Below are 15,897 nucleotides of genomic sequence, written 5' to 3'. Positions count from 1 at the left end.
CCCTTCACAGAGTTAAAAAAGAAGAAGAAAAAAAGATTTATTTACTGAAAACTAGTGTGTACTGATATACATTTTTTATTATAAATGTAATTCCTAACTTTAATATTGTCCATGTGAAATATTTAAGACTGTTGGAGTATGCAATCTGATATCCAGGTAATGTGATTAACATAAAGAGTGTGCGTGTGTGATAAGAGACAATGAACAAACAGGAGAATCCACTTTAAGTGTGACTTATTTGTACAGACTGACACCGGCTGATGCTGGTTTGAAACGCAGTTTTTCACTCAGTCAAACAGTTGTTTTAGCTTAAAGGCCAAAGTTCTGCTGCAGGCAGGTGAGAGTGCTTCACACCTGAACTCACTCCTGTTTAAAGGGTGTGATCAAGTCTGCTCTGCACAATAGTGTAGCTGTCACAAAATCCCTTCACTTACCTAATGGTTCACCATTTCCCCTCGACCACTCCATTTGGGAACCACTGACATAGACAGTGCCCCTGGCTGTTTGCTCTCAAAGCATGAAAGGAGTTCATTTTCATGTTCACCAAAGGGACTGGGGTTTGTTTGTTTTTCCATTTTAAGTGCTGATTGTTTGCTTTTGTTCTTCTCACTAACATTACTAAGGAACAGTTTGTAATGTGGGTTCAATAGAGCCTATTTTAAACATTAAAGCTTGATTTCTGAAAATGAACTATGTGGAGACTTCTTTTGCCTGTCCCGTTTGGATCTTTAGCCATCAGAATTGTTGTCTGAAGGCCAACAAAGATGCCAAGTGGATTTACTTTACCAAGTGGATCATCGTGGCCTTGCCATATTGGTCCATTTGATTGACCTTTATTATAATTATGTATTTATTTGATTTGATTTTCGGTTGTTACAGATGGGACAGACATGACTGGGGGATAGGACAGGGAGAAAGAATGAAAGAAAGAGAGGGAGAGAAAAAAAACAGAGGGGAGAAGAGATGGTGAGAAAGGGGGGAAGAGAAAAAAAAGAAAAACAAACAAAATACCTGGATCACCTGTATGGAGATAAGAAAAAACAGAAGAGAAAACAAACAAAAAGGAGCAACATGGTAAATACAATACCATCACAATAAACTAGCTAACAGTAGATAACAGTAGATACTAAATATTACATGTTATTGTGCAGCACGCAAGATCGACATAATAGAATAGTCCAGACTGCTGGACTCTTCTTTATTTCAAAACATGACTGTATTCTGCATAGCTCCTCTGAAGCTCTTCGAGGTCAGAGTTCAGTGAGTCTACAGGTCGTTTTTAGAGTATCTGAGTCACTGTGACTGATTCATAATCCCATGTAGTAAATTCAGTTTTAGTTAAAAACACTGAAAACAGAAAATTCCTCAGAATCCTATTTAGTTTGAACATGTAGCAAAGCACACACACACATACACTCACTACAGACATTTATTCCCTCCCACTAAATCCAGTGCCACATCTGCAGACAGTGTAGGAGTGGTTTACAGTAAAACCACCAGAGCTACAGTGAAATTACAGAAGTAAATCAAACCATTCACAGACTGTGCCCACTCCCAGATGTATCTTTACTTTTGTTTTTAGTAAGAGCGTGGGCAGCTTACAACCCACCTCAGACCTCTATTGGGTTAACAGTTTATTGGTAGGATGAGGAGGTAGTGGAGTGGGCACTTTGTGCCGATATGGAGCTGAAAGAAAAGCAGAAGTGCCTACGCTGTGTATTTAAAAAAGGTTACTTGAATATGTGTTTACTGCCTCCTTTTAAATATTTAGGCTTCATGGGTCGTCAGCTTTAATTAGATAGTAAACAGGGACATGAGAGGAGGGATAATTGAGAGCAAGCAAACCAAGTAGAGAAAGTGAGTGAGTGGAGAGAAATGTGACCTCCTTCAGAGTGCAGAATAAAGCCACAACTAACTTTCTTTGAAAACAAAGCTGTATTACTCTGTTATTTTTATACATTTCTTCTTGTTGTTGCAAAATCCCCCAAATAAGATTCCAAAGAAATGCAAATCAGTGCTGTTTGTCATGGTCACACGGAAAACCTAATGACAAAGCACTTTAAGAAAGAAGAGGCATCATCAACACTGAGAATGTTATCTTACCTATCTGTAGTGGAAAAACAGACAGTAAGGTCAGTGTAAGGTCAGCTGTGTAAAAGTCTTGAGACACTCCTCATTTCTTTATATTTTACTCTCAAGCAGCCAGATTTTCTTGTAATCTTTTAAAACTGGTCTTGAGCAACAGCTCTCAGAGCTTTCAAAAAGTTTTCACTCATTTTCAGTCCAGTCCTGACCATTTTCAGAAGAATGTTTTTTTTTGTTTGTTTGTTTGTCAGGCCACTTATCACTGATGTCTGAATCATTCACCCATGAATGATTCAAGCAGAAAATATTAGGGTACCTTGGTCGTTGACCCAGTGGTTTCAGTTTTATACCTTTTTATTGGTGTTCTTATCTTCATCACGTCTCTGGTACACGTCTGTTTCCTGTTTTATTTTGAAGGTCCATGTCTTATGTTAATGTATCTGGTTTTGCTTCCCCCGTTTGGTTAGGCCTGATTTGCCCCAGCTGCGTTTCCCTCCTGTTACTCATTCCCTGATTTCTCCCTGTGTTTCTCTGTGTCCGTGTCGTGATCTGCCCTTTTCTTGCTGTGTGTTCTGTCTGCGTAAGTTTATTTGCAAGTTTGTTACCCTTTGAGTTTAGCAATAAATCTGAGTTGGAGTTACTTTCCACCTCTGAGTGTCTGCACATTGGGTCCTCCTACTACTGCTCCTGCACACAGCCTTCACATGACAGAAAAAAGGAGCAACTCAATGGATGAAGCAGTGTTGTGTCCACACAAAACAAACAGCTTAACAAAGAACCAATTTTAAACTATATCTTTAGGCACTTTGTTATGAGCAGACTGTCACAAAAACATAATTTGTTCCCATTTCTTTAGCTGAATTGATTAAAAAATGCCAAAGATAAAACAGTTTGACAGGCAACAAATTGTTATTTTGTACCAACAAAGTGAGTCCCAAAGTTCTATTAGCCAGTTCTGGTGTATCTTAGCAGTGTGTGCTGTGTGTTGTTAAAAATGTTGAGGAAACTGGTCAAGAAAGCCAAAAGAAGCAGCGGCAGATCTAGAAAACTATCAACAGCAGATGAACAATATCTGAAAGTCACATCCTTAAAAAGTAAGAACTAGAGCAGCAAAGATCTAACAGGGCACTTGAGAGATGCTTCTGGTCCTTCAGTTGATCCATCTACTGTTCACTACAGTCTCATCAGGAATGGTCTCAGTGGTAGGATGGCTGTCAAGACGTAGTTCTTAATGGAGGGAAATGGGAGAAAAAGCTGAGGTATACAAAACTACACAACAACTAAACTGAAAATTAACATCAAGGGGTCTCTTGGAGCGATGAATCCAAATTCAAAATCTTTGGTTCAAATGTTAATCAATATGTAGGCTGGACATCAGGAAGAAGGTCCAACAGTGAGTGTCTGTCGCAGGGGTCTCAAACTTAAATGAGCTGTGGGCCACTGCTGGCACACTCGTCTCATTGGAGGGTGACTTTAGTGTTCAAGTAGTACAAAAAAACTAATTAACAAACAAGAAAGCACCCACAAATATTTCAGAAAATAGGTTTTTTTTACATTTCAAATATTGTATAACAAGACAAAACTGCAAATGCAAATACAATTTTTTTCCCACTCTTAACTAACGGAACCCTTTAATTGAACAACTAAATAAACACATTGGTACTCTCTTTCTGGCCAGACACATGGCAGCACTTCTGCTATAATTTTGTTCATATTTAACAAAATAAAAATGCAGACACACATGTACACATAAGTTTTTGACTGCTAGTGAAAATTTTCTTTACAAATCACTGAACTAACAGTCATTTCCTCAACATGTTTGTATCTCTGCTCATATCACCTTCATATTAAATAATTTTCTGCTTTTTAAAGAATTTATTTTAACATTGCACTCAACAGCAAACAAATTCTCCCTAACAGAAAAAGTAACTTCAAGGGCCAAATTGCATTATAGTTTTTCATGTCGATATATGGGGCGCAAATAGGGGTGACGTGGGCCGCAAATGGTCCCCGAGCCATAAGTTTGAGACCCCTGGTCTACAGCCATCTGTAAAACAGAGTGAAATCTCTGTCAAGGTTTGGGGCCCCTTTTCAGCCAGTGGTGTTGGGGATTTTTTCAAAATTGGTGGAATTTTGAATGCAGAAAAGTACCGTCAGATTTTGATCCTACCATCTGGAAAGCATCAGAGCGAACGGAACAAGAGGCAGCCAAAATCCAAGGAAGAGCTTTGGAATGTCCTTCAAGAAGCCTGGAGAACTATTCCTGAAGACTGCTTAAAGAAAAATTATAGATTTCTCAGGCTGTGTTGAACAATGAAGGTGATTAAACCACATATTGATATTCAAGCTTGCTAAAATTTTACAGACCTGTTTTTGCCCTAAATGCTGTATTTCCATGTGCGTTTGCACATGTTTCAATGAACCACTGCACCCATTTCCCATTTAACCAAATATTAAGAAACAAATGGTGGCTCAAGTCTGTTGCACATTTCATATAATTATCTGTGCACTGATTTACTTTTTCGTTGTAGCTTTTGGCAGAACGTTTTACCTGATGAGAATTATGTAACGTGGGTTCATCCGCTTTTCCCATGTCTTTTCACAGGTACATGCTGTGTTTTTATAAGCTGCCTAAAATGTGCGCACACGCATATTATGAATGATTTGTTATGTTCACAGACATTTTATCAGACACTTGTGGTATACAATAACAACAATAAGCAAATGTAGGTCAGCGTAAGGATATTAACTTCTCTACTGAAAAAGGATGTAAGGTGCGCCTGTGTGGACGTAGGTCATGTGTTTAAATGTGTACCTCCCATCCTAGGAGGATATCTGTGTGTGTGACATGGAAGTTGAGGGCACATCCAGGAAACAGTCCCTCTGTCTTTATACCATCCATCAGCAGAGAGTTCCACAGAAAGAGCCAGACAGGTCAAAAGAGAAAGATGGGGGAGGGAGTTGGTGTCTCATTGAAAGATCAGGCAATTTACCCCTCAAATTTGCTGCTTTATCTTTAATTTAAGCAACTTAAAACAGTTGATTCACACTAAGGATGGAAATGCACCAACTAAATTTTGGTTTCCTCTTTTTTGCATGGGTTATATAACCAGGTGACAACAAAACTCCTTTTTTTCTCATGAGCTGTTGTGTATTTTCAAACAGTGAGAACAAAATCCGTGCCAAGTGTAGAAAATGCCAAAAACACAAAAAGTTAGGGGAATGAGGGGACAGTCATTTTCCTTTCTCTTGATTTAATGCCTCATCGGGCGTTTGTAACTGTGCTCGACAGCAGGAGAAAGCACACACAGATGACGACTGACGTTTGAACCTTAGTCATCCGTTACATAATCAAACACCTGCATTTCCCTTGTTCTTTCAATATTTAAAGGCCAATAAAAAAAATATGAACAGAAGAATGAGACATTACATATGCTGCAAAAGTTGGCGTGTTTCCACAGCTCGGCCGTGTGACTCATAATGGAGTCTCTGATCAGCAGGTTCTGTCATTACTGTTCCCGTGGGTGAAAATGATCCCCTTTCTCTCGTCTCAGCGTCGCTATAGGAACACTGTTTGAAGGTCACAAGGTCTAAGAGAAAGACGGATCACTTCAAGGAAAGGACGGCGCAGTATGAGAGAGGGGTGGGACAATGAGCCCATGCAGGACTTGTGGCAGGGAGGAGGTGCATGCATTAGGGTTTTATTTCTCTTCTTTTTATAGGACTGGGGAATGATGAAGAGTGAATCAGCTCATCTAAACGGTGACTCACATACTCATGTGCTTTCTAGAAGTCAAAACATCCTTAAAACCGATTTGAGGCCTGTTGATTTGGCTGATTGACAAAAGCATACAATCAGTGTTGTTCTTCATTATCTGTGCACAAAGGACAAGATACTAAAACACTGGTGTCCTGAGGGGTTTGCTTTGGGATTTCGTGCTCTTGGGGCTGATATACAATCACAGTAAGAATGTGGTCAAACTTGTACGGTTTTCTACGTACGCCCTCGGACAAAGGTTTTCTTTTTGCTGATTATGTGGTCCTATTGTCTTCACTGAGCAATGAAGGCAATCAGTTTCCAGCTGAGTGCAGCGTTGCTGGGATGTGCATCAGCACCTCTGAGCGCGGGCCCATGGTTCTCAGACGGAAATGGGTGTATTGTCTGCTCCACCCGGCTTAAGGAGGAGTTGTTTCCTCAAGTCAAGCATTTCAAGTACATCAGAGGTCTTGAGATTGAACATACGGCAGATCCAAGGAGCGTCTGCAAAGACACCGTACGGGTTTTTGTGTTGACAGCAGCGCTGAACCCAGCAGCAAACCTGTCGATTGACTAGTTGATCAGCATTCACCAGTGCTTTCACCAGTGGCCTCAGGCTGTGGGGCGGTTCCCAAAACAAGCAGCAGATATCAGCTTCCCCTGAAGGGTGTCTGGGGTGACCTTTAGTGACAAGGTGAGAAGATCAGGCATCTAGAAGGGACTTATTTTAGATCTGCAGCAGGAGAAGTGGTTCAGGGATCTGATGGGGATGCCTCCCAGGTGAGGTGTTTCAGACATTTCAATGGGGAGGAGACATATCCAGGATTCACTGATAGATTATATCTCAATGCTGGCTTGGGAACTTGGTGGTAAAAACAGCTGAAGAGAGTGGTGGTACAGCTCTGCAGAGACTGCCGGCCCTGTGACTTGGAACTGGATAAGCAGCAGAAAATGAACAGCTTCATGGATGGATGTGCACTCTCCACAGTTTACAAGATTCTACACACTTCTGAAGCCAGAAAAGGGAAAGTAGTGAAATCTGTAGTTTAGCTTACATATTTACTGCTGCACTGTTTTTCTGCCTTTTTTCCCTTGGCATACTTAAAAACACAGATAATTGGAAAACATATTGTCTCCAGACAGGGTCAAGGGGCTTCCAGTAGCTGAGTCAGACCTCTTACTGGAAGCCTATGAGTAACCCGTCTTCCCCCCCCCAAATCCACTCCTCTGTCGCTTCCCCTCCCCTCATATAGTCTACATATCACCACTATTTATAACCTCTGCTGTCTTCAAGCTTGCTTGTCACAAGCATAAGTGCAAAACACAGACAGGACGTGTTTAAAATTCTTTTCTTCTTCACTGAACTCCTGCTTTTTATATATCTGCAGCATACAACTGCACACATTCCTCAGAGAAAGAATGTCACCATAAAAGCTTCCCACCCATTTGCCCCCAAGACCCATTATACTCAACCCCTCCCCCAGTTTTTGAGCTCTCCCCTTTCTTTATTCCCCCCTTTCCCGAACAGTAATGATCTCACCCAGCTGTCACTGCGTAATCACACCCACACTCAGTGCGACACACAGGTTTGCTTCTGGTGGCGGCTGACATCACTTGTTTTGAACCCTGTCACCGTTTCCCCGAAATCCAAAACACGATGTTTTTTTGAACACACGTGTTTAAATGATTTAATCTTAAATAATATTCTCTTGGTAACATTTGAAGGTGGTTATTATAGCTTTTGTAAAAGTTTGTGTTGTAAAACTTGTACAAATAAGCAGGATTAAATCGGATTTAAGGATAAATTGAGACTATTTAGTGAAATTACTTCCAGGTCACACAGAACTGTGCCCTAGAAAACTCTGTATGAACCTTTACATGAAATGAGGGCCTCACCTGTAAGATGTGAAATCCAATCTTTTCATTTTACCTTTGCCTGTTCTCCTAATCATGATTTTGATGTCAATGTGATGTGAGGAACATCTGTTGCTTTGTCTGCCTACATGTCATGGCAAGTAATTTTCTTGAAGCCCATGGATGACATCCACTTTATTTATGCATTTGATGTATCTTCCCATGTGTTAACATGTTCAAACAAACCACTGCAGATCATTTATTGGGCTTTATTGGCCCAATAAATGATCTGCAGGCCTAAATCTGGCCCTGCAGCTCATTTGCATCCCGCTTGTCCGCTCACACTGTCACTTACTTTTAGACAGTTAGGTAACTAAAATCAGTGTATGTAAAACAGAAAGACATTTGTAACGTTATGATCAGATGCCAGGATACGTGGCTGCCAGTTTACTGAATAATCAAATCCTGAACACTTTATAACCACTTCTTCAGGTTAATCGTATTTGCATTGACGTCGTCCACTCTGACAGGAAGTCTTCGTTAACAACACTCCAGCATCAGTGGGCGTCAAGTAGTCAACTGCAAAGCCAAATCTAATGAGAGCTGTCACTGAGCAATGCAAAGGTTAAGTATCAAGGCAAAAAGATGCATGTGCACACACATGCATGAGAGCGTAGTTGTGCTTCAGTCTCAGATGAACTGATGAGCCGGAAGCGGTGCACTTGGGTGCCTGGTGTAGGAGTTGGGTTATTGAAATGAGAAGACCCCACAGCCTGAAAGACTCAGCTATTCTTGCCTGAATGGTGATGTGTCAGAATGTAAGAGGCGTCAGTGATCAAAAAATGAGCGCCACCCACAACCCGAAGGCCCGGCTGTGCTGCAAGTCTAAAGCTGGTGTTTATGTAATTTGACGTTTATGCAATGAAAATGATCGGACTGAGCTGAGGTGGATGCAGCAGTGCCTCGAGGGGGTGGCTGTGGAGTGCACCCACCTTGCTTTAATTACCATATTTCAGAGGAAATTTGACCGTTCGAGGGCGAGTAGTATATATATATTTAGAGTATATTCTAAACATTTAGAAAAAGAGAAGAAGGTGCACTCTGTTGAAGTCTGAATTTTGTTTTCTTTGACCGTGCTGCATGTGGTATTCCTGTTGTTACATCACAATGTTATTTTTCTTTTTTTCTCTTCAGTTTAAGGATAACTTTGTGCCATGGGTTGAGTAATGTCTCCAATCTTTTGTGGGTTGTGAAATTCTTTCAAAATCTTATTGTATGAGATTGAGTAAATACTACCACTGAGTGTCAACAACTGTGTTTAGTTTAAATTTAGTCAATTCAGCTGCAGTTCAAGGGCTTTGCAGAACTGCAGGTTTGGCTTTTGTGTCGAGTAAAAGTAAAAGTGTTCTCATTATAACACCTTTACATGCATGATAATGATTAAAAGAGGCATTAAAGGTTAGTAGCTAGACTAATGCTAGAACATAAGAACAAAAGTTACCCAAAAGCGAGTTTACAAAGATGAGTTTTTAGCTGATTTTTAAAAGTGATCACTGAGTAATTGTAAACTTTGACATGTACTCTGCCCTTGTATCTTGCACAGCCAGCAGGCCATGATCACCATGACCTCAGGGACACTTCACTGATGTATGCTGGTGCTTGTCCATGCGAAGCTCTAATAGCTAAAAACCAGAAACTTAAAATGGACTCTCAAGTAAATGGGAACAAAGTGAACCTGAATTAGCAATTCTGTGACATGTGAGTTCTTAGAAAACTGAGTCAGAAGCCTCGCAGTAGTGTTTTGAAAAACCTGCAGACGTTCCAAGGAAGCTTTTTTTAAGACAAGCGAACAATGAACCACAATGACTGAGGTGTGATGAAATAAAGGCATGAATAACAATTTCCATTTCAGAGCGTGACGTGTTGGAAATCAACTTGCCAGTATTTCTTAAATGATAAAAGCAAGAGTGAACCAGAAATGAAATTTTAAACCTGAACATCCAGAGTGAAAGGTGAAAACAAAAGCTACTCCAAGGTTCCTGACAGAAGATTTGGCAAAAGTGGAACGAATCTGTCAGGTACACAAGTAAGGACTTCTGTTTTCTCTTCATGAAGTTGGAGAAAACTTCTTGAATGTAAATGTCTTTAAAAGGACTCAGAATGGGCTGAAGAGGGAGCAGATATAACATAAAAAACGAGGTCCCCGAAACAGAACCTTGTGGCACACCATAAGCAAAAGAAGTGGAAGAGGACTTGCACCTAAAAGCAGCCACAGAAAAGGATTGTTCAGACCGATATGAAGAGACCCACTCCAAGGTAAAAAGTATCAAAGGCAGAGATCAGGTCCAGCATCGCTGAAACAGAACATTTTTCTGCATCATTTCACATCAAGATGTCTAAGAAAAGGTGTTTCAGTGGAACGAGCAGTTGAATGTATTTGTATAGAGCAAATGAAAGCTGCTTTTTAGCTGTTTTTTTAAATCTTAGGGGGGAAAAAGACTCATTTTGAAATTGGTCTGCAACTGCTAAGACGTGAAGGGTAAAGCTTGTTTGTTTGTTTTTAAACTGGGTGGATAACCATATTCTTAAAATAAGCAGGGAGTTGACTAGACACCGGTGTTACGTATATTACAGCACACAGGGACCTATGAACAAGAATTCAGGTGAAATGTCGCAACAGTAGAAAGATGCTTTTATTAAGTCAAATAATTTGACCAGATCAGCTAAGTAAGAAAGTTTGCAACATTCCTTTGAAGAAAATGGGAAAAGCAGGTAGACCAGAAGCGACAATACCACTGATAGAGTCAAATAACACATTTGGGTTACCTCTGCTCTTTGAAACCAAGTTTGACAATTCTTTCATCTCTTAGTGAAGTGCTGACAGAAACTAAAATATCCTTTAAATGAACGACATGAACACTTTAAACAGAAAATAGTCTCATATATCCCAGGAGAAGGTTTAAAATAGGGGCTAATCAAATTTTAAAGAACATATTTCATCTCAAACAGAAAGACAGTGATCAGTAACAAAAGTTTTCGAGAGATCAACATTGTTATTAATTGTTAATAAGTCCCCCTCTCAGCCACATTGCCACACACTTTTGCAGTTTTCTTCTCTCTTTTGTTTTTTTTGCAAAAGATTACATAATGCTGCTTGTTACAGATCATATGTACAAGTAGTCCATGTCAGCTTATTTGACAAATATTTATACATTATCCTATTGTACCCAGCTATTAAATAAACACAAATGTTGATTATGGTTCACAAAAATGAAATTAACAGAATATTGTTACAATGCCAGTGATTCTTTTTTCTCCTTTGCTGTAGGGAGGAGCCAAGATTTTCCTCCATGCAGGAAAATCCCTGGTTTTGCTTCCAAGATGCCAGATGAAGAATCGAAAGTATCAAACTATAGAGAATTGGTAATACAGGAGCCAATGTCAGCAAACAATCTGACCACTCCACACAGATTTCCTTACAGTGCTGAAATAAATGGCAACATTTGGCAGGTAGGAAAAAGTGAAACCAAGTGCTCTGAGTAACACATACTGTCCAATTCATGAAATATATAAGCCCTACAGAAACACAAACAAAACACTATTCAGGGATTTTTTTGTCTTATATTTTAAGTCACTAAGACCAGCATAAAGCCACACACACTAACACATTCCCGACGGAAACCGTATACCTTCCATATTTCAGCTCTCCAACAAAAACACTCGCTGCAAGGCTTCACTCGAAAAGACAGAACTTAGATGGAGAGGGAGTCAGCCAATCAGAACTTGGGAGATTTTTGATTTTTTGACCCCTTTTCTGTGATTGGGCCTAGTCGCCACCCGCCCCCTTGCGTTGATTGGTCAGTTTTCCCGGCTCTGTGGAAGTCATTTGAATACGTCTGGCTTTGTGGGTTATTGCGAGCTTTTGCTTGTTCAAACACTCAATGAAGCAAGAGCGGAGACAGACAGTGGAGAAGAGCACTGCATGGACTCACAGCAGCTAAAAGATTTACCTGTTTGTTACACGTTTAGCGTCTCCTCGACGTGAGAAAGACTCGAAGTAGCGTGGAAAACCTTTTTCCTTTTAATTTTCTCAAAGGTTACTGGCAGAGACACAGTATTTGGACTCTGAGTAGCACCGTTTCAGAGGTGAGTTGTTTGGAGTGTTGCTTATGTGGATTTTTCGAGAAACGATATACTACTATTTATTCATTTTGTGATAATAAAACCATTTTTGCTATTGAAAATAACTTTCGCATAGGCATAATCGAGTTATAGAAATGCCTTTTCTTGCGCAAAAGTTGATTAAAGTTTCCTAGTTTTTTTATTATTATTTTAAAAACGTATTTACTTCACCTAATATTTGAAAGTGATCTATATCTGATGAACTATTTTCTCTCTAAACGCCCAGTTTCACTCCCGACCTGTTGTTGTTGTTGTTGTTGTTATTGTGCCACCCATAGGAGTTTATAATTAGGCTGGTTGTCAGACTCAAACGAGCATTACTCACCAGCACCTGCGATGGGACCATGCTTGCACAGCATGACTTTTTCACAGTCAGCTTTTACTTTTAGTGTGTTATGACTCAGTCTGAACCCCATCATGCTAACCAGGCATGCTGGGCTGGTTTATGTGTGTGTGTGTAACAGATTGTGTGAGTGTGTCTGTAGGGAAAAGAAGAAAGAATGGCAGAAAAAAAATGTGTGTGCTGCTGGCCAAGGAAAAAGCCTCCACACACTTCTACACAAACCCACAGTCACTTAAAAGAATGTCAGTACTCTGTGAGCTTGTGAAGCTGCTTAAATAAATCTCACATTAAATAGTTAAACTAATTTAATTATTAACCGAGGCGGTCTGAAGGGTGCCAGCAACATTTGAGTCTTTGGAACTACCTCAAAGTCAACTTACTCTAAGTTAAAATTAAATACTGACATCTGTGTGTTGTGCAGAGGTTGGAAGTCAACCCCTCCATCCCCAAACAAGCTTAGGTTTAATATAGCTTTGTAGTAGTGTTTATCCTTTCTGGCTGTAGGTTAATACTGTACTAGCCTACCAGATGATACGGGAGACAGGTGTGTGTATTTGTATGAAAGTGCATCCCTGAATCCATTGTGTTTGGAAATAAAAGAAGACAACAGGCTCATAAGTGGTTGAGCCCTGTTGTGCGTATCTCTCCTGTCGATCTGAGTCTGGTATTTGTGTCTGGCGCTGTTTGCCTATCTATCAGATTTTTAAACCAGGCACCGGGTCCCAGCCTCTGGTGTTTTGCTCTGGGCCTTCCCTGACCTGCACACTTCCTTGCGCCACATTTGTTTGGACACTAGGGCTGTTTCCTCCTACTTTGGTTTGGCAATTTGATTGGTACTTTGATGACGTGTGACTTTGCTTTCCTGCACTCAGAATGCAATCCTGAAGCATTATAGGTTGGAGCTTCTGATGCTTGGACAGCCAAGCAGAACAAAACAACATCTGGACAAAGATATAAAGAATTTCATCAAGTAGGCTTTTTCTGTAATTGCAAAACCCCCAAAGTCAATGTGTCAGACAATTTTTACCTAAAGGGATTTGAAAATCTATTTCATACCCAAAAAACAGATCTATCCTCCCTTTAAAATCACTGCATGTGTCTTGATTTTCACTACTGATGTATCCTAAGTCCTTGTCATGTCCCCATAAACACATTTAAAAAACTTTCCTGCGCAGAACACATGAAGGCATCCTGGTCCATTGGCATGCTACATTTATGGGGCTGTTTGAAAATTAAAATCTGACATGGAGGAGCAGTAGAATGTTCTTCACACCGAATGTATTGCTGCAGGGGAGACCTGCAGCAATACATTTTGTATTTTATTTCAACTTACCCTGGTGGGAGTTTGAGATGATTGCTTTTGTTTGCACCACAGGGTGTAAAGGGGCTTTATTTTTTCAATTAACACCAGCAGCTTGCTTTAACTTGAATCATTCGGTGGCTGTAAAAGAATAATTAAATATATAACTAGTGTGCCATTGCAGAAAGCATAATTGGCACATGGTGAAGTGATTAGCAAGCAACATGTGGTAAATCTGTCCAGTCTTATAATCTTTAAAAGGTTCAGTTTGCTGACTTCTGAGGTGCTCAATCATAAAAAATTAAAAGAAGCATTAAATCATTAGAGAGCCATCTTATTTTTCTACGATATTATGTTATGAGGTGAAGTTACTAGTCCTCCCACGTAAATCGACAAATCATCAGTGACATCATTGTACAGCGTCTCTTTAAAAGGTTAACTCTTGTACACGCAAGCCACAAATAAGTGTCATGAGCACAGTCTGAACTTTGGCCTCATTATTGATAACGATAATCCCGGCTGTCAGGAGTTTCCTCCAGACTGTCATGCTTCTCTCACTCACCCACCTTGTCTGTTGTAGCTCATTAGTGTCAAAGTACATTGGGTACAAAGTAGAAGTAAGATAGCATTGCAGTACATTGACATCTTAACACTCTCACAAATAGTTTTATGGATCCTCTTATCAGGCGCAGGCTCTGCCTTCAGCTTACTCCGCTGCTCCTCTCATGAAACCATTTTTATGGGTATACAGTGTGTTAACCTACCTGCTGAACTTTGCAGAAGACAAGGTGCTAATTTAGAAAACGTGACTGTTGTTTTCTTGCTACTGACCAGCTGCTTAAAGTCTTCGAATTTTATTAGATGCTTTTTTTTTTTTTTAAAAAGCAGGAGTCAAACAAACCCCTGTCTCATCTAACCTAAGGCAGTTGGTCCAGGCTGTTCTGAGGTCAGTACCTTGTAGCTTTTATTTTGTATGAATAAAGCGATCTCTACTAAGGTCAGTAAATGGGTTTCGATATGTTCTTTTATTGAAGTCATAAACAAAAAGTCTTGTCCTTGTTTAAGCCTGGCAGATTATTATTTGTGACTTCGCTATAATAAGAGGTCCCACCTTAGAGAAGAATGAGTAAAGTCTGCTTTTCTGGTTTGACTGATGTAAAAATGATCCCAGGATCGGCTCACGCAGAGGCTGGGCGTCGTATGGCCTGACAGCGGAGACCAGAGTGTGTGAAAGCTGCTGTGTGTGTCTGATCTGCTGGGATCTGCTCTGATCTCTTCCTGTGGGTCTTTGTGTGGTTGTTAATGCCATGACAGGATAGATAATGCTTCTATTGTTGAAGACCTCCTCCCCTGCCCCGTCCCCCTCCTCCTGTAGGGCACAGCATTGCTAGGTGTACTCTTCAAAACCACATTAAATGGTTTTAGAAAAAAGTATTCTGACAACGCCTTCAGATTCATTAAAAGCCAGACATGGGCAGCTTTCATGTACAGAAGACCTTTTTAAATCCGCCGAATTGGCTTGTCTTGTTGATGCAGCGCGAGCACGTTTTATTGGTGTAAATCCATTAGTGGATGAGATTTTCCTGCTGCACAATCAAAAGTTCAATTTGTTTTAACCATTTCATGACATTTTAGCCAATGGGCGCTGCAGTCTTGTTTCGATGCCAGCTGGTAAGAAAATGCACAGACGTGCAGCCCTTAGGATTTTTAACGGTCTAGTACAAAAGTGGTTTTCTTGGTAAAAATGTTCTTACATCACTGTACATTTTTTGCTTTTTCCTGTATTATTATATTCACATCAGTCTGCTTCTTAAGCCTGCAATCTTCAAAGTTTACAAACAAGAGAATATAAACAATGCTTTTAATATGAAATTATACTCCCAATGCCATCATTAAGTCATTCACGGAGAGTCCAACCTATGATTTAGAAAGAGTGCAATTGCAGTGCAGCAGCGGGGAAACCGCAACTATCCAAAGGGTCAACTTTTCAGGAAGTCCGTGTGGAAAAACACAGGATTGTTTTCCAATTTCTTAGTTTTCCCCCTTTGCACAAGGTCACCTTCCAATGCAAACAGAAGGACAAAAGGCATCTACACTGGAGTAAATATTACTCAGAGGACTCTTATCTCAACTTCACCACCGCAGCCATGCTTTTCCAGATTGTGTTTATAATTCGAGGAAGGTAAAGACACCGTAATCTCTAACTAAGTTAGAAGAAGAACAGCAGGCTGAGATCACAGAGTTCAAAAGATGGTTTGGCACTGGACTGGCTTACACTGGCAACATGCCAAACGCTGTGGTATATGTGTGTGTGCGTGTGTGTGTGTGTGTGTGTGTGTGTGTGTGTGTGTGTGTGTGTGTGTGTGTGTGTGTGTG

General features: G+C 40.2%; 1 protein-coding gene across 1 annotated transcript in view; it reads left to right on the top strand.

Annotated features, from left to right (window-relative positions):
* Positions 1-11,605: 11,605 nt before the first annotated feature.
* The window catches only part of LOC102303462 (ras-GEF domain-containing family member 1B-B), a 13,170-nt gene continuing 8,878 nt past the window's right edge, over positions 11,606-15,897 (top strand). Inside the window, exon 1 of the mRNA XM_005931876.2 lies at positions 11,606-11,842. The gene's annotated coding sequence lies outside the window, so the exon portion shown is untranslated. The remainder of the gene's footprint in view (positions 11,843-15,897) is intronic.

This window comes from Haplochromis burtoni, unplaced genomic scaffold (genome assembly GCF_018398535.1).
Source record: "Haplochromis burtoni strain Fernald_Lab_line unplaced genomic scaffold, NCSU_Asbu1 Contig_151, whole genome shotgun sequence".
Lineage (NCBI taxonomy): Eukaryota > Metazoa > Chordata > Actinopteri > Cichliformes > Cichlidae > Haplochromis > Haplochromis burtoni.
This window is presented reverse-complemented; position numbering and strand designations above follow the sequence as displayed.